We start from the raw sequence: 21,968 nt of genomic DNA on the forward strand, positions 1-21,968 counted from the left end.
GGACTATCCTATGTTTTCATTCACTTTTAAGTGTTGGCAACATGGCTTCTCTTGGATTAGTAAGACATTAATTGTTGAAACATTCAACTGTGGGTAACATGTAGCCCAGATTTCTTGGGTAAGACCACGACTAGTCTACCCCCTCCCTACTAATTCTTTCTGAAGTTTCCTTCATGATGAGATAAAACTCATGAGAAGGCACAGTGAGCCAAGTTGTGTATCTGACACCTGAAGTAGACAGCATTGACTTCCTCTTTGTTAATGAATTGGCACTTAGAAAAACAAACAAATAAAAAAACCCCAAAACACTAAAATGCTTGTATAAAATTATAGAAAATAGCACCATGATATTCCTAGCTATGAGCAATTGAACCTCATAACAATTAATTGAGACCAAACCATACAAAGATTTCTGCCTGGGAGGTGACAGAAAATTCAAAGATGCTGGTCAGACAGCTTAAACAAAACAGGAAGTCTCAGGTTCAGTAACAGACCTGGTTTCTAGGGAATATGTTACCAAAAGACTGAAAAAAAAAACAAACAAAACGATGCTGTCCCAATCAATCAATCAATCAATAAATAAAACAAAAAAAGAAAAACTGAACAAAATCTTACATAAATAACTGGACTTTCAATACACCCACCAATATATGTATTGGTACAGACATGCTTATGCCACACACAAACACATGCTCTCTCTAGATAGATAGATAGATAGATAGATAGATAGATAGATAGATAGATAGATAGATACCACACACAAACACATAGTCTCTCTCTCTCTCTAGATAGATAGATAGATAGATAGATAGATAGATAGATAGATATAGATATATGTTGCTTTCTCTGTCTAAAAATCATAAGTGAGTAGAAAACTATGAGGAGATAACAATGGATGGTAGAGAAACAGTTGAATGGGGACTATGGAAGGCTTATGTTTAATGTGAGACTCTGGACTCTGCTATCCATCTCTTGGGCACTAACATTTCTTAGGGGGCACATGTCTTAGACTAGGTTGAGAGTGTTAGTGAATTTTCATTCTTGAAGCCTCACATCTCTCACACCAACACTCAGCCTGAGAGAAGCTTTTCTCACATCCTGGTTGATCCAGTGAGCTCCAGAATATAAGCTCTAGGAAGGAACTCTAGCAACACTGACAGAAAACAGTCCTGACAAGTACCTGCTCAGGCTCTTTCAGTGTGATTCAAGATCTAGGCAGAGTGATGAGACCATCTTGCAATGCAAGGAAAGGGGAGAGAAAGCATACAAGCACCCCCTCCCAAAAAAAGCAATGATTTCCACTCATATGGAAATTCCACTGGGATCTAATACTTGCAAATTTTGTCCTGCCTGTGATCTCACATGACCCCTAAGAAGCAAATGACTTCATCAATCAACATTCTGTGCTACTACAATGGAGGCAAGCACATAGAACACATTTAGCACACTGGCATGTACTTGTGTACTGTGTGTTCAACCTATCTATCATAAGGAAATGCAGCTTTTAGTTCAGCAGGATTGTTTACTTCCCAAACATGTAGTTTCTTGAAAGAGGATAACTGCACAAAAAGTCTTTGAAATGATCACAGAAATGAACAACTGGTTGAGACATAGGAGAGAGCCTAGATAAGGTGCAGGATGGTTGCTTAGGCTTGAATGTGTTTAAGGTTAGACATGACTGCAACCTGCTCCTCATGATTTATGCATACTACATGCTGCTGCTTGGTACATAGGTCATTGGTCTTCAGGCTGCCTTCTTTACACAGCCTCTTTGATTCGTTGGAGCATTCTTCTAATGCAATCTGCTCCTCTAGCAACTGTCTGTTCTCCTTCCACAACATTCCGACTTTGTGCTGGAGATGGTTAGATTCACTCTGGAGGTGGCAGTGCCTGATGCTGAGTCACAAACAAATGGTTACACAAGTCAGCATCCATCTTCCTCCCACTCCTCCAAGGACCATCCCTGCCACAATGGGCCCTGGTGCCCAGACAGCCCCAGCCAACTGTCCAGATTGGCCCTGGAGCATCACATTGGGAGAGGTCAAATCCAGAGGACAGCCATATTTCAGAAGCCGAGGTACATCTGTAAACCCTGACACTAACAGGGACTTACGAATCTCTCACAAGAGGACATGGCACACATGTGTGCTTATATGTCCATGTTATTTAAAAATCACCTGTAAGTAGAAGGCAGACCTTCTCTAGGAGAAGAGAAGAGTCCCAACCAACATACAGTCTTTCTAGGTGTCCCATGGAAATTTTATCTATGTATCTACTTTCAAAGCCCAAGAGGCTCAAAGTTGATTGATATCTTCATCATGGTGTTAATCTTTTCTGTTTCAAATATACTTTGTTGGAAACGAAAATGATTTGAGTTTCTCACAGACTCGTCACACTTGGCCAAAATGACTTTAAGAGATAAAAATCCTAGAGCCTTGATTTGAAGGAGGCAGGCTTCTGGTTTAGAGGCAAACAGTATATAAACTGAGCTCCTGCTTTGGTTCATAGACAAGTATGGGCAGACATATCCTGTGCCTAGTGCTTGGATCATGACCCTGTTAGTCACTCACCAGTAGAATTGATTTTCTTTAGTCAACTCCTTGCACTTCTACAAGGCCTGACTTATGTCCTGAGGCATTCTCTTCAGGTCAGTCATCACCTGGTCATGTTGCATCTTGAGCATGAATGTCCTAATTTTGATTCTGTGGGAGGGCATGGCCCTAGGAGTAAATAATCCCATGAACTAAGGATACAAGGATCATGTTAATTCAAGGTGAATCGTGGACTACCCCAACACATCTATGCCACAACATTGCTCCATGTTAACAGTTGCACTTGGAGCTTATTAAACGTATTACTCTTTGCCTGGGGTCAGTAGAGGCAGGAAAGTAAAGGTAGGGATTTGACCTACTTTATCTCCTCAGAGGGGCATGAAAGAATAGACTAGCTCTCCAAGAACTTTCCAGGAACCTGTGCCATAGTCTTGGGTCCACTTTAAACCTGTGATGACACATCTGTTTGTAGACAAGGAATTGTCAATCCTTGCTTCTGTTGCTACATAAACTCCCAAAGGACATAATCAGTACCTACAGGATACTACATTTCCAGTGGGCACTAAGGTGAGCAGAACTCATATGCTGTGCTGCTCAAAGTGAGGCTCCCTCTGTCTTCACTATTTTTGGCTGGAAACTGTGTCAAGCAATATCTCAGGCCCCAGCATACCATACAGACTCTCCAGCTCTTAAGTGGAACACACACACACACACACACACACACACACACACACACACACACTGACCCCTCCCATAATCAAACACAATCAGAATGGCAAATGGACACACATTATCTGATAGTATAGTGAATAAAATTTGATAAAAGCAGTGATGAACTATGGTCAATCCAGTTCTACTGAGAGAAAGTATGTGGGACCAGGCCCTTCCAACTGTTGAAAGGACCAGTTTAACCCAAATTACTTCCAGGTTAACTGCAAACATGATTGGCCATAAACACAGTGTACTTTGCATCACCCCAAAATTTATACCTGTATAGGATTCTTACAATGCAGGATTAGGACTCACACTTTACAACCCTTATCCCCAGACTGTAATTCATACCACAGGCTCTGATTTACTTTTAGAGAAATCAAATTGCCTGAGTCCCATTTCACTCCTATCTGAACTTGAAGTTCTGTGTCGAAAATCCATTCAGCAAAATGAATTGGGATGTGTGGACAGCCTGGTGTTGTAGCCTCCTGTGATATGAGGGACTCTGAGGTTAACAGAGAGGGCCCAAGACAGTCAGCAAAGAACTGGGCATAATGACTACCTGTTGTTCAAATCCTTGTTAGTGTAATTGGCTAGGATTCCCTTGAGTTCCTGTCTCTCATTTTTGATCTTCTGGAGAATCCTTTTGAACTTCTCCATCCTCTTCATTCTCAGCTCCTGCTTATTGGTGGTGGAGGGTTGGGGTGATGCCTTTCCAACAGACCATGTAGGTTGACAAACACTAGTAAACTCGTAGAGATAATAGGGCAGGGAATGGTGACAACATGCTTTTCATTGGGGCTCTTGTGAGATTATTAATTTGTTGTGTTTTCTTGGGTATAATTACACTCATTCTGTTGGAATTTTGCTTCTAGTATCCTCTGTAGTGCTGGATTAGTGGAAAGATACTGTTTGAATTTGTTTTTGTTGCAGAATATCTTAGTTTCTCCAACTATGGTCATAAAGAGTTTTCTGGGTATAGTAGCCAGGGCTGGCATTTGTGTTCTCTTAGAGTCTGCAAGACATTTGTCCAAGATCTTCTAGATATTATCGTTTCTGGTGACAAGTCTGATGTAATTCTCATAGGTCTTCCTTTGTATGTTACTTGACTTTTTTCCCTTAAAGTTTGTAATATTTTCTTTCTTTATTCTGTACATTTATACTTTTGTTTAATATGTGACAGGATGATTTTCTGTATTTTTCCAATCGATTTGGTGTGTTGTAGGTTTCTTGTAAACTTAAGGCCATCTCTGTCTTTAGATTAAGGATTTTAATAATGATATTGTTGAAGATGTTTTCTGGGTCTTTGAACTGTTAACCCTCACCCACTTCTGTTTCTATTATTCTTAGTTTTGTTCTTTTTATTGTGTCCTGCATTTGCTAGATGTTTTGAGTTAGGAGTTTTTTACTCTTTGTATTTTCTTTGAGTGACTTTTTAATATCATCTATGGTATTTCCTTTGCCTGTGATTCTATTTTCTATGTTCTGTTGGTGAGGCTTGCATCTGTAGATCCTGGTCTCTTTTGTAGGTTGTCCTTCTCCAGGGTTGCCCCATTTGTGATTTTTATAACTTTATTTTTACTTTTTCTTTATTGATTTTCTTATGTATTTCCATTCCAAATGTTATCCTCCTTCTCAGTTCCCCCTGCAAAAACCCCATCCCCTCCACTTCTAGCATTACCTCTATGTATGAGGGTGCTCCTATACCCCCTCTTCTCACTCCTGCCTCAGTGCCCTAGCATTGCCCAACCCTGGATCATCATGCCTGTACAGGACCAAGGGCATTCCCTTCCATTGATGTTAGATAAGGCATTTCTCTGCTATGTATCCAGCTGGAACTATGGATACCCAGACATGTACTATATGCTTGGTGGTTTAGTGCATGTGAGTTTTGCAGGGCTTTGTTTGGTTGATTTTGTCATTTTCCTTATGGGTTTGCAAGCCCCTTCTGTTCCTTCAGCCCTTGTCCTAACTTCACAATCTGGGTCCCCTAGCTCGTTCCCATGTTTGGCTTCGTGCCTAGCATTTCAAGAGACACCAAATACCAAAAGTAACAGTTATGAAGTAGCATTACAATAATTACATGGTATGGGGGCAGGAGTATCACCAAAACATAAGAGTACATAAAAGGTTTGCAGCATTAGGAATGTTGAGAACCATTGCTTTATACTGATATACTGAATCCTCTCCTGATTACCCATAATCCTAACTTGATACAAATGTTATCTATCATTGTTACACTGTGTTTACGGAAAAGCAACAACATTGTTCCTTCACCTGTGGGATAAAAAGGAGAGAGAGAGAGAGAGAGAGAGAGAGAGAGAGAGAGAGAGAGAGAGAGAGAGAGACAGAGACAGAGACAGAGACAGAGACAGAGACAGAGACAGAGACAGAGACAGAGAGAAATATACCAGGCTCCTGACAGCATCAAATTTCTTGACATCAGCAATAGTGACTGGGTTTGGTGTCTCCAGATGGAATGGATCCCAAGTTGGGGCAGTCTCTGGATGGCCTTTCCTTCAAGCTCTGCTCCTCTCTTTACCCCTGCATTTCCTTTTGATAGAAGGAATTCTGGATTAATACTTTTGAGATGGTTGGGTGGCTACATCCTTCAAAGGTTGCCATGCTAATCCAATAAATATGGTCTGTATAGTTCCTACTTCCCCTTTGTTTGGTATTTAGGTTAATGTCCTCCCTGTTGAGTTCTGGGAATCACTTGGGTCCCTGGCATCTGAGACTTTATAGTGGCTACACACAGTTCCCCCTCCCCAATAGGTACAGACCTTCTTTCAAATGACTTTCCCTCTGTACTTCTTCCCCATCTCCTCCTGTATCTGAACCAGAACCCCCTTTACCTCCTACTCTTCTCTCCCTCCCAGATCCTTCTCTCCTCCTACTTCCAAACATTCTTTTCTTCTCCCTTCTGAGTAGAACTTTAGCATTCACACTTTGGTGTGAACTTCCTTCTTCTTCGGTTTCCCATAGTCTGTTAGTTGTATCGTGGGCATTCCATGCACTTTTTGAACAATTTCCACTTATCAATAACTACATATCATGTGTATCCTTTTGTGACTAGGATACCACACTCAGGATGATATTTCAACTTCCAAACATTGGCCTTTGAATTTCATGAAGTAATGTTTTTAAAGCTGAGTAGTACTTCTGTACAATGTACCATATTTTCTGTATCCATTCCTCTGTTGATGGACATCTGGGTTGTTTTCAGTGTCTGGTCATTTTAAATATGGCTGCTATGAACATAGTGGTGCATGTGTCCTATTAATATATTGGAGAATCTTTTGGGTATATGCACCATGGTGGTATAATTCTATTTGAGGTAGAACTATTTCCAACCTTCTCAGGAATTGCCAGATTGATCTCCAAAGTGGTTTTTCCAACTTGCTGTCCCAGCAGGAATGGAGGAATGTTCTTCTTTCTTCACATTTTTGCCAGAATCACCTGTCAGCTGAGTTTTGTTCTTGGCCCATCTGAGTGCTGTGAAGTGGAATCTTAGGTTCATTTGGATTTCATTTCCCTGATGACTAAAGATGTTGAACATTTCTTTAAGTACATCTCAGCCATTCAAATTTCCTCAGTTGAGAATTTTCTGTTTAGCTCTGTACCCCATTCTTTAATAGGGTTATTAGGATCTCTGGAGTGTAACTTCTTGAGTTCTTTATATATTTTGGATATCTCCACGTACTTTGGTTGAGTCAGTTTGACATAGCGAAACCTGGGAAGCTGACCTATGCAGCAATGAGTTTCAAGGAAACTCTCTTCCTGGAGTCTGGCACTTTCTCCCCTAAATCTTTATAAACCATAAAATCAATCTTCCATCCCCGCATTAGCCTAGTGTATGGATTCACATGCGCTCTATTTAGTATTACCTTAATGCCTTTAAAGATTGAATTCTAACATAGCTAAAGCCTTTCCCAGTGTTCTAAGGTCCCAGCAAGGAGCTTAAACTATTCAGTAACTAATTAAGCACTGCAATAAAACAATAAAGCACTAGCCATTAGCTCAGTTATCTGCAGAAAGAGATTGGAATTCTCACTGAGATAGAAATTCTTTTTACAGACTACATTCCATGCCAACAGCAAGTTAATATACTATACTGATAAATGGGAATTCTCCAGACATAGATAAGAATTAAAAAGACTTAAGAATTCCAAGGTCCTTGACACTACTTTATTCCTGAGGCCAGGCAAGAGTTAATACTCCCCTAGCCCATTAACATTAAAGTGTGAAACTCTTGCCTGGCACAGGGCTGATCCAAAGCAGGTGCTAATCTCTAATGTAAACATCGTCCTTTTGAAGTCACTCCTCTTACATCTGGAGGGATGCTTATCTCTAATGTAAACATTTATCTGGTTCCTACAAATTCTTTTTATAGTCACTCCTCTTGCACCTGGAAAACTTCTATGTACCCTATCTGCTATGTTTTACAATTTATGATATTCGCTGTAATATAATTAGTCTAAGTTCGACCAGAAAATTACATTCAGATTCTGCACAACCTCTCCTGTGTCTGACTGTTTGTCACTCCATCCTAAGCTTTACCCACCTACTCTAGAGAACCATTTCACGCAGGCACGGGACCCAGAGGGTCTGCAGCAGGATAGTACTCCTCTATCAGACGTAGGGTTGGTACAGATGTCTTCCCAATATGTGTGTGCAATTTTGTCCTTTTGACAGTATCCTTTGACCTACAAAGCTTTTGAATTTTATGGGGTACCATTTGACAATGTTTTTTGTCTTACAGCATGAGCCATTGGTGTCCTGTATGGGAACATTTCCCCTGTGCCAATGTGTTTGAAGTTCTTTACTGCTCTCTCTTGTATTAGATTCAGTGTATCTTGTTTTATGTGGAGGTCCTTGAGTGACTTGGAATTGAGCATTGTACAAGGAGATAAGAATAGATCAATTTGCATTCTTCTATATGAAGACTGCCAGTTGAACAAGCACCAATTGTTGAAAATGCTGTCTTTTATCCACTGGATGGTGTTGGCTCCTTTGACAAAGATCAAGTACCATATGAGTGTAGGTCCATTTCTAGATCTTCAATTCTATTCCATCGGTCTACTTGTCTCTCTATACCAGTACCATGCCATTTTCATCACTGTTGCCCTGTGGTATATTTTGAGATCAGGGATGGTGATTTCCCCAGCCATTCTTTTATTGTTAAGAATAGTTTTTGCTATACTGGGGTTTATGTTATTCCAGATAAATTTGAGAATTGCTTTTTCTATCTCTGTGAAGAAATGAGTTGGAATTGTGATGGGGATTGCATTGAATCCGTAGATTGTTTTGGCGAGATGGACCTTTTTTACTATATTAATCCTGCTCATCAATGACCATGGGAGATCTTTCCATCTTCTACGGTCTTCTTTGATTTTTTTGTTCAGAGACTTAATGTTCTTATCATTCAGATCTTTCCCTTGCTTTGTTAGAATCACACCAGGATATTGTTTGTGACTATTGTGAAGTATGTAGTTTTTAAAAATTTCTTCCTCAGCCTAATTATCCTTTGAGTAGTGGAAAGTTCCTGGATTGTTTGAGTTAATTTTATATCCATTGACATTGCTGAAGTTATTTATCAGCTGTAGGAGTTCTCTCCTGGATATTTTGGGGCTCATTTATGTGTAATATCCCATACTCCTCAAATTGTAGTGTCTTGAATTCTTCCCTTCCAATTTGCATCACTTTGATCTGCCTTTTTTGCCTGATTGCTATGGCTAAAATGTCAAGGACTATGTTGAATACATAGCGGAAGAGGGGGAAGTCTTTCCTTGTCTCTGATTTTAATGGGATTGCTTCAAATTTTTCTCCATATATTTTGATTTTGGCAACTGTATTGCTCTATGTTGCTCTTATTATATTCAGATATAGACCGTGACTTTCTGATTCTTCCAATGCATTCACCTTGAAGTTGTATTGTATATTGTCAAACACTTTTTCAGCATCTGATGAGATTATCCATTATGTTTTAAGATATTTTATATAGGGGATTACATTGATGGATGTCCATAATGAGTCATTCCTGCATTTGTGGGATGATACAGCATCTAATGAGATGATCAAGTAAAAATTTCTTAAATTTATTACATAGTATATTACTTTGATGAATTCCAAAACATTGAATCATTCTTATATCCTATGCATGATGACTATTGGATCATGGTGAATGATCATTTGCATGTACTATTAGATTCAGTTTCCATGAAGTTATTGTGTATTTTTGCATCAATATTTTTTATGGTTTTTATATGCTCAACCCACCCACTGAGTGGCAATATAAGAAGGTGTGGCCATGTTAGAGTATAGCGTGTGGTCAAGACCCTCACCCTAGCTGCCTGGACATTAATGTTCTATTAGCAGCCTTCACATGAACATGTAGGACTTTCAGCTTCTCCTGCATCATGCCTTTCTGGATGCATCCATGTGGCTACCTTGTTGGTACTTGACTGATCCTCTTAACCTGTAAGACATCCACATTGAATTGTAAGGGAAGCTGCAGTGCAGCCAGATTTGGAGGAGTCCCAAAACCCTCCTGGAACACTCTTCCAAGTCATGGAGTTTGTTCAGCAGCCATCCCTCTGCAGGAGTCAGGGTGTTGTTCAGAGTCACACCTCTTATCTAAAGCTTTGAAGAACCACCTATCTGAGGGCCAGAAGCTCTTGTGGGTATCTGCTGATGCAGAGTTAGAAACAGCTCTACTAAGTACTCAGCCTGATACACAGAGTCCTAAGGAGAGACACAGCAAATACAGAGGTCTGAAGGAAAGGACAAAGTACCCAAAATCTGAGTATCCAAGGCTGTACCCTCAGATTAGAAAAGAGAACAGAAAAAATGGAGAGAGAACCCAGTAAGTGGCAATGGGGAGAAGGGAGGTGATGTGTTCCTGGTGGTCATGAACTCTGCAGAGAGTTCACAGCAAATTTCAATGTGGATTTTGAAAGTAGAAAATGTTCCCTTTGTTTTAGTACATCCACCTTGTTTGGGCAGATAATCCATGCAGGAAGGCTGAGAAAGGGCTAAGAAAGAAAGTTGACCTCAGAGAAACAGGAGGACTGGGGTTCTCTAGTGTAGTATACTGTAGTGTGGAGAGGGGTGGTGTGTTGTGGTGAAGTGTAGTGTATACTCGTGTAGTGTTTGCTGCTTGGTATACATGAGGCCCTGGGCTCCCTCTCCAGTTTAGCCCACTTAGAGAAGCTGAAGTTAGAACATCAGTTGCCAGATTTTTGAGGGTGATGGTGGACTGGGAGTTGCAATCTCAGCTACCAAGGGATTACCTCTTCTATAGAAATAGAGTAGATGAGATAGTTCTTGTAGAGACCTGAGTAGAAGGAAGGTGATGGGGATTGTTAGATAACAGATGTCAAATTACAATAAGAACGAAGAAATTAATTCTAGTACTTAACATTGTAGAAGGGAAAGTTCAGTTCCCAGAAACGTATTATATTTGATGGAGAATTAAAGTAAAAATAGTTTCAAGTCTCCAAATGAGAAGATCTGACAGGGTGGACAAATGAAAAGACACTTCAGAAGAAGCATCTTAGGAGAGAAACAGTTTGTTTAGTTTAGAGTTTCATGTGACTGCCCAGCATTGCAGGAAGTCGTAACAGCTGGTGCTTGAGAGTACTGGTCACATCACACTGACATTCCAATGCAGAGACAAATGAACACAGATATGCTCACTAGCTCGCTTGAGTGCTTACTTGTGTTCAGTTCAATTCTCCACCTTTATGCATTTCAGGGCCTCCTCCCTGCCTAGGGAATATTGCCTCTGAGAGTGGGCTGTGGTTTTTGATATCATTTAATTTGACTAAGAGAACCAACCCCAAAGATATGCCCACAGGCCACCCAGGGAAAAATCCCTTGTTGAGATTCTGCTCCGAGATTGACTCCAGGTTGTTTCCAACTGACAATTAAAGCTAATCCTCACAGACTTGGTTACAGCAAGTCCTTGATTAAGAAAATCATTTCTATACTTCAGGTAAGCTGATCCTTTTAAATAAACCAGAAACTAGTTAAGAGGTTTTATATTCTGTCTATTTTGTAAAAGTATTTTACAACCCAACCCCAAGATTCTCCATAATCCATAATTTCTTTACAAAAGAGTATTTAGCCACTTTAAAGGTATCTGATGAGATGAATATTTTCAGGGTCGTATGGTAATGGTCATTATACCTAGGAGAAGAAAATTAAAGAATGTGGAACAGCTTCTACCACAATACCAACCAACAAGAAAACATTAGGTCAAAATGAAAATGGGAGTTGAAAGCTCCCAATGAAAAGAAATGATAAATGATTTGATAGTTGTACATTGTGTTCTTATATTGAATCTTCACAAAGGATAAAGTTGCATGCCAATTGAAAATCTTTAACATTGCCAACAAACTTGCTAGACAAACACCAAAGTGATCTTGGTTAAAACATATTTTCCTATATCCAGTGCAGATATATAAAGAAGACATGTTCCCACAGTGGACAGCCAAAGTTGATCTCAGAGAAAAAGGAGGACTGGGGTTATCTAGTGTAGTATACTGTAGTGTGGTGTGGTGCGGTGTGCTGTGGTGAAGTGTAGTGTATTGTCATGTAGTGTTTGCTGCATGGTGTGCCTGAGGCCCTGGGCTCCCTCTCCAGTTTAGCCCACTTAGAGAAGCTGAAATTAGAATATCAGTTGCCAGATTTTAGGAGGGTGATGGTGGACTGGGATTTGCAATCTCAGCTACCAAGGGATTATCTCTTCTATAGACATTTGGTGGGTTGCAATGGGCCAAATATCTCCAAGTAACTGCTAAAGAGTAATAGATATGTTCTCAACACACAGAAAATAATGAGATAGATGCCTGAATTGATGGCTGTGCCAGATACCATCCTCTTCAGCAATGTGGTCTGACCATTGACTTCCAGAGAGGAAGGAAGAGCAATGGCAGCAGTCTTTAATGATTGGGGAGTGTGTATGAGACTCAGTGATGAGCAACTCCAAAGAAGATAACGCAAACCTGGCCCTGGGCTTTTCATTGGGTAGTATATTATGTTCAGGGGAGGAATTGTCAGAGCATAATAGGGTATTTTCATTTAAACCTCCTTTATATGGGTTTGTGTATTATAAAGCTTCTTAAATTGTAGGCTTACAGGTGGCCTTTCAAAAGTCTGCAGTCAGTTATCCCACCTCCATACTACTTCCTTGTCTTAGTGTTGTTTTGCTTTCTGGTCTGCAGCACAGGTGTGGGAAACCCACTGGGCAGACCAAATGCAGAAATGGTAGATTGTATGTATCCTAAGCCCACTGTCTGGTATTGACCTGGATTGAAATGCAATTACACTACTTAGGGGGTGGAAGAATGTAGCCTTGGGCATGGGAGGCAGCAGCTGGGGTTCCCTGACACCTTGGAGTCCATTTGACAATGAAAACCACAGGCAAGAGTAGAGAATGGAGGTTCTGAATTCCATGGGCCTATGTTAAGGAGTCTGGGGACAGGGACCCAGGAAATCCTGGACATCCAGACAGTGCTGGGTTGCAGGGAGTTTATAGCAGGTTAGAGCCTGCTGGCCTGCAAGGAGACCAGGCCAAGGGGTTCTCAGAATCTTGGACATGCAGGTACTGCTAGAAGTCACAGAGGAGCTGAGCATGTAGGAGGCCAGCAGGCTGAGAACTAGCCCTGAAAACAGGGAATGGGGAATTCTGGGTTAGCTCAGAGGTGGCTAGTCCAGGAGTATTAAGGGGCCTTCTGTTGGAGACTTAGATGACATGGCTCTGTAGGCAAAGGTTTTTTCTCCATATAACCCACAGTTGGTTTGATGAGAGAGACAGTCCTTGGTTCTAAACTGTTTATTGATTGTTTTTCATGGAAATGAAAGCATAACATGTCTTGAGGTTAGACTAGAAGTTAAGTACCTTCTGAGGAAGGAATGTCCAGGAAGGGAAGCTTATTGACTAAACCCTACCATCTTCTAGGTACCTCATTAGTAGGGGGAACCCTATTCTGTTCTAAATGACCACAGGCCATGTTCCTATGTAGAGATTTTGGTCCCATGAAAGAGGCCTTTTAGGAAGCAGGTGACACTTTTGCCATCTGCTGTGGGTCTGGGACTTCCAACCACTCAACCTTACCAAATTCCTGACATGGTGGTCTACTGTCCCAGGTCTTTGAGTTTTATTGATGTGAGGAGACACCAGGACCAAGGCCACTTTTCATTGGGACTGGCTTATCAGTTCAGAGGCTCAGTCCATTGATTTCAAGGCAGGAAGCATGGCAGCATCTAGACAGACATTACTTTGGAGAAGAAGCTAAGAGCTCTATATCTTATTCTGAAGGCACCAAGAAGACTGTCTAACTGGTGTTTAGTAGGAGGGTCTCAAAGCCCACCCTCCACACTGACACACTGTTTCTAACAAGGCCACAACTCCTAAAGGTACCACTCCCATGATCAAGCATATTCAAGCCACCACACTCCTCTGCAATCTCCCAAGATATTTACCTCACTCGGTCCTACTGTTTTCCTTTTTTCTCCTTCACCAATTATGTGTTCTATTATTTTCTTGAAATATCCTCCTATAACTCAACACTATGCATTACCTTCAATGGATACTGCAGTTTAAATACACATCTCTAGACATTCAAAGTTACCATCAACATAACACACATCATATGGTATTTGTCTTTTTGGGTCTGGGTTATATCACTCAGGAAGATTATTCATGTCTCCATCCTTTAACCTGTAAATTTCATTTATATTGTCACAGTTCATTACCATTGTGTATATGAACCATGTATTCATTATCCTTTCATCAGTTATATTTACGTCTGGGTTGTTTTGATGTCCTGCCTATTGTGAATAAATCAGTAAGGAACATGAGCACACCCAGGTCTCTGTCTTAGGATAATGCCTTTGGCTATATGCCCTGGAATAGTGTCTGAGTCTGTGTTCTCTTGCTAGAAAGAGACAACAGGACCATGATAGGTCCTTTTAACGAGAGCATTTAAATGGGGGTCTGCTTACCATTTCAGAATTTTAGTACATTTTTGTCCTGACAGAATCATGCACAGGCAGACATGGTGTTGGAGAAGTAGCTGAGAGTTCTGGATCTGGATCTGCAGGAAGCAGGGATACTGGCCCTGAGCTGGGCTTTTGAAACTTAAAAGCCCACCCCCACAGAAGGCCACAGCTCCAAATTCGATCAAATAGTGCTATACCCTGTTGACCAAGTATCCAAATCTATGAGCCTATAAGCGTTCTTCTCATTCACACCACCACAAATAGTACAGCTGGTTCATATAGAAGATCTATCTAGTAATGTTTTCCAGAACATTTCTCCTGTTTTTCGTAATGACTGTACAGGTGAATATATGTTCTCTTACCCCACACTCATGCCAACCGTTGTGGTCCTTAGTCTATTGGAATAGCCATTCTGACTGCAGTAAGATACAAGGTTAAAACTATTTTAATTTGCATTTTCCTATGAGGAAGGATATTAAATGTGTAAATACATATCTATGATCCATTTCTTTCTCTTTCTTGAAGATTCTGTTCAGTTTGACAGAACATCAGAAGGGAGTATGTTTGAGACCGGGACTCTCTAGTTAACCCTGCTGTCCCAGAATCTAGTACATAGACCAGACTGTCCAGAGGCTCATGCAGTTCTTCTTGCCTCTGCCTTCTGACTGCTGGGATTACAGGTGTGCACTACCATGTACAGCCATAGAACATTTTGAAATGTTTAAATTTATAATGTTTTAATATTTAACAGGCAGGTTTCCTGGTGTTTGGTTTTAAACACCATCCGATTGTCTAGAAATGAACTCTCTGTCATATGTACACTTAGTAAAGATCCTCTCCCATCTTGTAGCTGATCTTTGCATTGATTAAGAGTTTCTTTTGCTTTCTTATTCACTGTTTTATTGCTAGGACACATCTTGACCAGGATAACGTATAAAGAAAATATTCAATTGGGGTTGGCCAACAATATAAAAGGGTGATTGAGGATTGTCAAGGTGGGGAACGTGGCAGTAGGCAGGCAGGCATGCATACAGGCATCATAAAAATAGAGGAGTAGATGAACTTGTATCTGATACATATAGAGGAGGCAGAGGAAAGAGATAGATAGATACAGATTGACAGACAAACAGAAAGACTGAGGCAGAGACGGAGACAGAGACATTATAGACTGAGATATAGGGAAAAAAAAGAGAGAAACATAGTGAGATCAACAGAGACAGAGAGAGAGTGACAAAGACAGGGACAAAGACAGAGGCAGAGATTGGCATGAGCTTTTGAAACCTCAATGCCAACCTCCATTGTCACAACTCCTCCAGCAAGTCCATATCTACTAGTCCTTTCTAAAACTCTATGAAGTAGGTATCAAACATTCAATTATGAAATGAACTTTGAAGGTCATTTTAATCCCAATCACTTCATTTATAATTCAGAAGATTTTAATTACTCAATGTGAATATTTTTGTTTCCTGAGATGTATTAGAGAAATACTGTTGTGTTTCTAATTTGTTTGTCTGACGTGGTCATCCACAAGAGAGTACATTATGACTGTAGCTAAATTTTTGACTATAGAGATAGAGCATGGATACTTTTTCCCTCCTGACATCAGGATCCACATAGTTTGATACATTATCCACATCAAAAGCTCAATTTTATGTGGAGATCTGGCTGGCTGGGCACTACTTATGAAGCCTAAACAACATAATACTTGAAGAGTCCCATTCCTGCCTGAAACTTCTAGTGTTACAGGACTATGTATGAACCACACATAAATGCAGAATATCCTTATAATAGAAATAATTAGAGATGATGTTTTATCCATAACAATACACTAATTTTATTCAATAAATTCTTAACGTGGGGAGTCAGTTTATACAAGATATAGACTTAGCAAAATGCAAATTAATTACATTAACAAAAAGATAATGAATATATATTGAAACTTCAAATGAAAACACAGGAAAACCAAAGACCCAAAGAAATCAAAACTCTAACCAAAAACCAAACAAAATAATTAAGCTAAGCATCATTCTCTTGCTGCAGATGTTCAGCACAGACCCACAGCCTATTGCTGGCCTTGGTAAAATAGTGCAAAGGCAGTCACTGATGGTAATAATCTGTTGAAGATGAATATAGGCATGCCTCATTGGGGTTGGTGTTCTGCTCATGGACTAGTCCATCAAGGCTAACATGAGAGATGTTACAGATGATACCTCAAAGTTTTTCAAATTCACATGACTGAACACTATGAATTATATCTTGATGACCCAACAGGACCTGCCAAAATTGGCATTGTCAGAGTCCTGCTGGATGCCCAGTAGATCTTGATGTATCTCAGTACTTCTCTGAAGCCTTCCAAACAGGCAGTCTTGCTGGACCAGAGGCTAGACAAAATAAAGGCCTCATTACCCATAGCAAACTAAAAAAGAAGAAAATGCAGCCCAAGATTGCCATGGTTACAAGGATTAGATGCAATGGTGGTTAATTTGCTTTGTACATCCAGTGCTCCTAGTGAACAATTGTGTCGGAGCAAGATCTTGACCTGGTCTCTGATCTGTTTGAGCTTCTGCAGAATATTTCAGACCTATGGGAGGAAGAGAAAAAAGCCTGGTGAGATCTTGCCATGTCAGCGATCCAAGAAACACCAGCTTTACTCATCAGGATAATCTAGTATGACCTTTCATCTGAGATCTTTCCTGTATCCCCATAGGAGAAGGGGCAGAGAGAACCTGGGCCTGGATGTTTTTCTCAAATGTAAAAAATTGCTTGACACTGAATTGTGAACTACACACTGTGCTGGAGTTAAAGTAAAACACCACATTTCGCCAATAGTCTAAATGTTTATATTGAAAAATAAGTGTGTATCAGTGTCTGAATCTAACATTGAACAGAGGCCTTCTAAGGAGCCTAGCAAACTTTGAAGTGAAGGCTCTTATTATTTCTGGAGTGCAGAATCCTTCCTTGGCTCTCCTTGTGAACCCCTATATCTGGGAATCCCCAGAGAAACCATCTCACAGGAAATCCATGCACACTGAAAAGATACTGTAATCAGCAAGAGTGTGCTTCGTGCAATTCTTCCCAAGGGTAAGCATTGAACTCTAAAGGGGATACTCATGAAGGAAAAAAGAAAAGCAAAACCAAAAACCAATTGCCCTGCTATGTGTATGGCTCCTTAGATACTGCCATCCTGTACTAGTACTTCATCTCGGAGACATCGAAAGGACACTGCATCTTTTCAGCCAAGCCATGACACACACGCACACCCATACACACATACACATACACAATAAAATTGGAGCATGCCCTTCTGTCCTAGGAGAGGACAGGCCCAGGCCCCTCTGGATGAGTTGCCATAGAGCAAAACAGAGGGCCTGATTCCTAGATAATTCAGGAAATGGCATCCCGAGTCACCTCTCCATACCATAGAGCCTCGAGGGGTAGCTGTCAGGGGTCCAGGATCTACTCTGCCTAGAGTGGCAAGCTAGAGGTGGCCAACTGGGATGGGGAGGAGAGGGCATGGCAGAAATCCAATTTCTTCAAAAGAGGGTAACTCCACAGGAAGTCTTGGAAATGATCACAGAAGTGTAAAACTGGATGAGACATAGGAGAGAGCCTGGATAAGGTGCAGGATGGTTACATAGGCTTGACTCTCTTTATGATTACACATTAGGGCATTCTGCCCATGATGCTTCATTCATCCTACCTGCTGCTGCTTAGTATAGTGGTCTTTGATCTTCTGGCTGCCTTCTTTACATAGTATTTTTGTTGCTATGTTGCATTCTTCCAATGCAGTCTGATCCCATACCAGCTGTCTGTTCTCACTCCTCAACATCCTGACTTTGTGCTGGATGAGCTTAGATTCAATCAGGAGGTGGCAGTTCCTGAAGCTGAACCACAAACAAAACATGGTGATTACAGGCAGCATCCATCCATCTTCCTCCCATTCCTCCAAGCACCATTCCTTCATCATGGGCCCTGATCCCCAGACAGCCCCAGACAAGTATCCAGATTGGCCATAGAGGGAGATCAAATCCAGAGGACTGCCACTTTCCAGAAGTCCCAAGGTACTTTTGAAAACTCTGACACCAACAGGGACTCATGTATCTCTCAGAAAAGAACATGGTGTCTATATGTGCTTATGAGTCTGTGGTATTAAAAAAACCACCTGTAGGTATAGGGCAAAATTCTCTAGGAGTGAAGAGAACCAAGCATCATACTATCTTTCTATGTTTCTCCTGGAAACCCCTTCTATGAATCTACCTTCAGAGCTCAAGAGGTCCAAGGTTGATTGATATCTCCATCATGGTAGAAACCTTTCAATCTTGAGGATACTGAGTTGGAAAGGACAGTGACTTGAGGGGCTCCCAGACTCTTCACACTTGGTCAAAATGACTCTAAGATGTTAAAATCTTAGTGCCTCATTTGAAGGAGGCAGGCTTCCTCTTTAGAGACTAAGAGTATAGAACCTGAGCCCCATGTTTGTTCAAAGACAAGGATTGTCAGACATATCCTGGGCCTAGTTCTTGGGTCATGACCCTGTTAGTCACTCACCAGTAGAACTGATTTTCTTTAGTCAACTCCTTGCACTTGGACAAGGCCTCACTGATGTCCTGGGGCATTCTCTTCAGGTCAGTCATCACCTGGTCATGTTGCATCTCAAGCATATATGTCTCAAAGTTGATCCTGTGGGAGGGCATGGCCCAAGCAACAAATTGTCCCATGAACTAAGGATACAAGGATCATTTCAATTCAAGCTGAATCATGTACTACCCTACCCCATATATGCCACTGGACCTAGCTCCTTGTTACCTTTTCCACTTGGTGCTTATTAAAATTATTGCTCTTCAGCTTGGGCCATTAAGCCCAGTGAAGAAAAGGCAGGGTGCTGATCTGCTTCAACTCCCTGAAGGGGTTTGAAAGAATAGACTAGCTGTCCCAGAACTTTCTAGGAATCTGTGTCACAGGCCTGGGTCCACGTTAAATCTGTATGATTCTCCTCCTGGTTTTAGACAAGGAATTCCTAATCCTTGGTTCTATTGCTACAAAAATTCCCAAAGGACATAATCATATCTACAGGGAAAAGCCTTTATAACACACCAGGAGATTCCAATGTGCATTCACGGTGAGCACAGAGGTCAAGTCCTCTGCTACTCAAAATGAACCTCCCTGGCTTCCTCACTGTTATTGCCTGGAAATGGAGTCTTGCAAAACTCAATGATATATCACATGACACAGACTCTCTAGATCTTAAGCTGCACACACAGGAACACACACACACAGGAACATATACACACAGGAACACACACATTCACAAACGCACACACAAGCTCACATGCAAACAGTATCTCTCTCAGTCTCTGTCTCTCTGTCAGTATCTCTCTCTGTCTCTCTCTATCTCTTTTACACACACACACACACACACACACACACACACACATACTCACACACAGACAGACGCAAGACAGAAGATACACACACACAAGACACACACACACAATCAGAATGCCAAATAATTAAAATGATTTGGCTTTATCTGAGAGTATAATGAACAAAATTTGAGAAAAGCAGTGATGAACTGCAGCCAATCCAGTCATACTGAGAGACAATATGTGGGACAGCCTGCTCCAGCTGTTGACAGGACCAATTGGATCCAAATTATAGCCTGGTCAGTTATGGAAAGCATTGGCTATAAACAAACATTACCTAGCAACTCCCACAAACCAACACCTGTGTAAGCTTCTTAAATGGCAGGATGAGAACTTACACATTACTACCTTCATCCCCAGACTGTGATTCATGCCACAGCCTCTGAATTACTTTTGGAGGAATGAAAAGTGCCTGTGACCCCATCTCACTCCTATCTGAACTTGAAGTTCTGTGTCGACAGTCCAATCAGCAAAATTAATTTGTATATGCAGACAGCCTGGAGTTGTAGTCCACTGTGGTATGAGGGAATCTGGGCTTAACAGGGATGGCCCAAGATAGTCATCAGAGAACTGGGCATAAAGACTACCTGTCATTTAAATCCTTGTTAGTATAATTGGCCAAGATTCCCTGAAGTTCTTCTCTGGCATTTTTTATGTTCTGGAGCTCTCTTTTGAGCTTCTCCAACCTCTCGAGTCTCTTCTCCTGCTCATTGATGGTGGGGGTTTGGGGTGATGCCTCCCCAACAGAGCCTGTAGGTAGAAAAACACTAGTAACTTTGTAGAGATAATAGGGCAGGGAAAGGGAAACCATGCTTTGTCCCACACAGAAGCCTGAGGAAGAGGAACATCTAGAGACACCAAGAATCCCTGATAGTGCATCATAGGTTTCTTCAAGCTTGGCTCCTCAGCTAGGTCCCTGTTCTCAACCACCATCACTAAACATATGCCTGACTTCCTATTGTAATCGCCCTAGCCCTGAAATGCATAAGCTGCCCCAGGCAAGAATAAGTGGTTGGCATTTGTATATGCAGACAGCCTGGAGTTGTAGTCCACTGTGGTATGAGGGAATCTGGGCTTAACAGGGATGGCCCAAGATAGTTATCAGAGAACTGGGCATAAAGACTACCTGTCATTTAAATCCTTGTTAGTGTAATTGGCCAAGATTCCCTGAAGTTCTTCTCTGGCATTTTTTATGTTCTGGAGCTCTCTTTTGAGCTTCTCCAACCTCTCGCATCTCTTCTCCTGCTCATTGATGGCATTGTCAGCTCATATCTGACAACAAAGTCTGTACCTCTTAGCATACTAGCCAACATTTTTCTAGTCTTCTTCAAATGCATGATGAGAGCTCATACACTACTACAGGAACCCCAGACTATGAATCAGTCCACATCACGTGTGTTCCATACCAAAGTGTCTGAGACCTTGATTCATAGGCAGGGGAATAGCCCTCTCTGTTCTTGGCATCACAAGCTCATGTAACCTAGAGGAAACTATATTAAGATGAAGTACATGAATACTCTATCCTTAGAACAACACTTTTCTATTCTCACAGAGCTTGCTCTGCATAATTTTTCATTCAGGAGGAAATTAAGATCTCTCAGCAAAGAAAGTGCAGGCTTTTGAATACCAGGCTGTCTGTAAAACTAATCATCAGATATTCTTGACTCTGGTTCTACCATTGAGGAATATGAAGGATCCAGATCATAATCCCTATTCCTGGAAGGACCAGCTGAAGCCCACAACCTCTCAGCAGCTCCCCAAACCTTGCCCAGGACTCACTGTGCCATCTCCATGACCAGTTGTTTCTTGCCCTTTCCCACCATGACGGGCGGCTGGACTCTTTCTGCCTTACTCTGGTGTCTGAGTGTATCCTATTCTCTCTCCAAAATACCCTGAGGAGCATGGACAACATGCCTCCTTGGGAACCCATGAGGATCTGAAGGAATACCCCACAAGCCGCTCTGGTTACCACAACACTGGTGACATCACAGAAGATTCTAGGGTTCTCTTGGATACAAGAGATTGTCTGGGAAGTGACTACTGATGATGTCACTGGGAAATTCCATGGCCTACCGGCTTACCAGCCTGCCCAATCTTGACCAGTTTCTGAGGTGCCTTTGCCTGGAATTTCTCTTTTGCCCCTTGGGATACCTCTTGGCAAATTCTCCTTCCAAAGCTAGAGATTTCTCTCTGCTTCACTGCAAGTCCAGTGCTTTGAATGGGGAGAGTTTGTTAGTGCAATGGAATGGGTCGCTCATCTTTGTTAGGATCCTTT

General features: G+C 41.3%; 1 protein-coding gene and 1 pseudogene across 1 annotated transcript in view; both read right to left on the reverse strand.

Annotated features, from left to right (window-relative positions):
- LOC147001673 (uncharacterized) overlaps positions 1-21,968 on the reverse strand; it is a 129,182-nt gene that overhangs the window by 90,231 nt on the left and 16,983 nt on the right. The window lies entirely within an intron of this gene.
- On the reverse strand, positions 1,647-21,623 carry LOC147001677 (disks large homolog 5-like; annotated as a pseudogene).

The sequence above is a fragment of the Mus caroli genome, unplaced genomic scaffold (genome assembly GCF_978045245.1).
Source record: "Mus caroli unplaced genomic scaffold, Mus_caroli_1 scaffold_12, whole genome shotgun sequence".
NCBI classification, from domain to species: domain Eukaryota; kingdom Metazoa; phylum Chordata; class Mammalia; order Rodentia; family Muridae; genus Mus; species Mus caroli.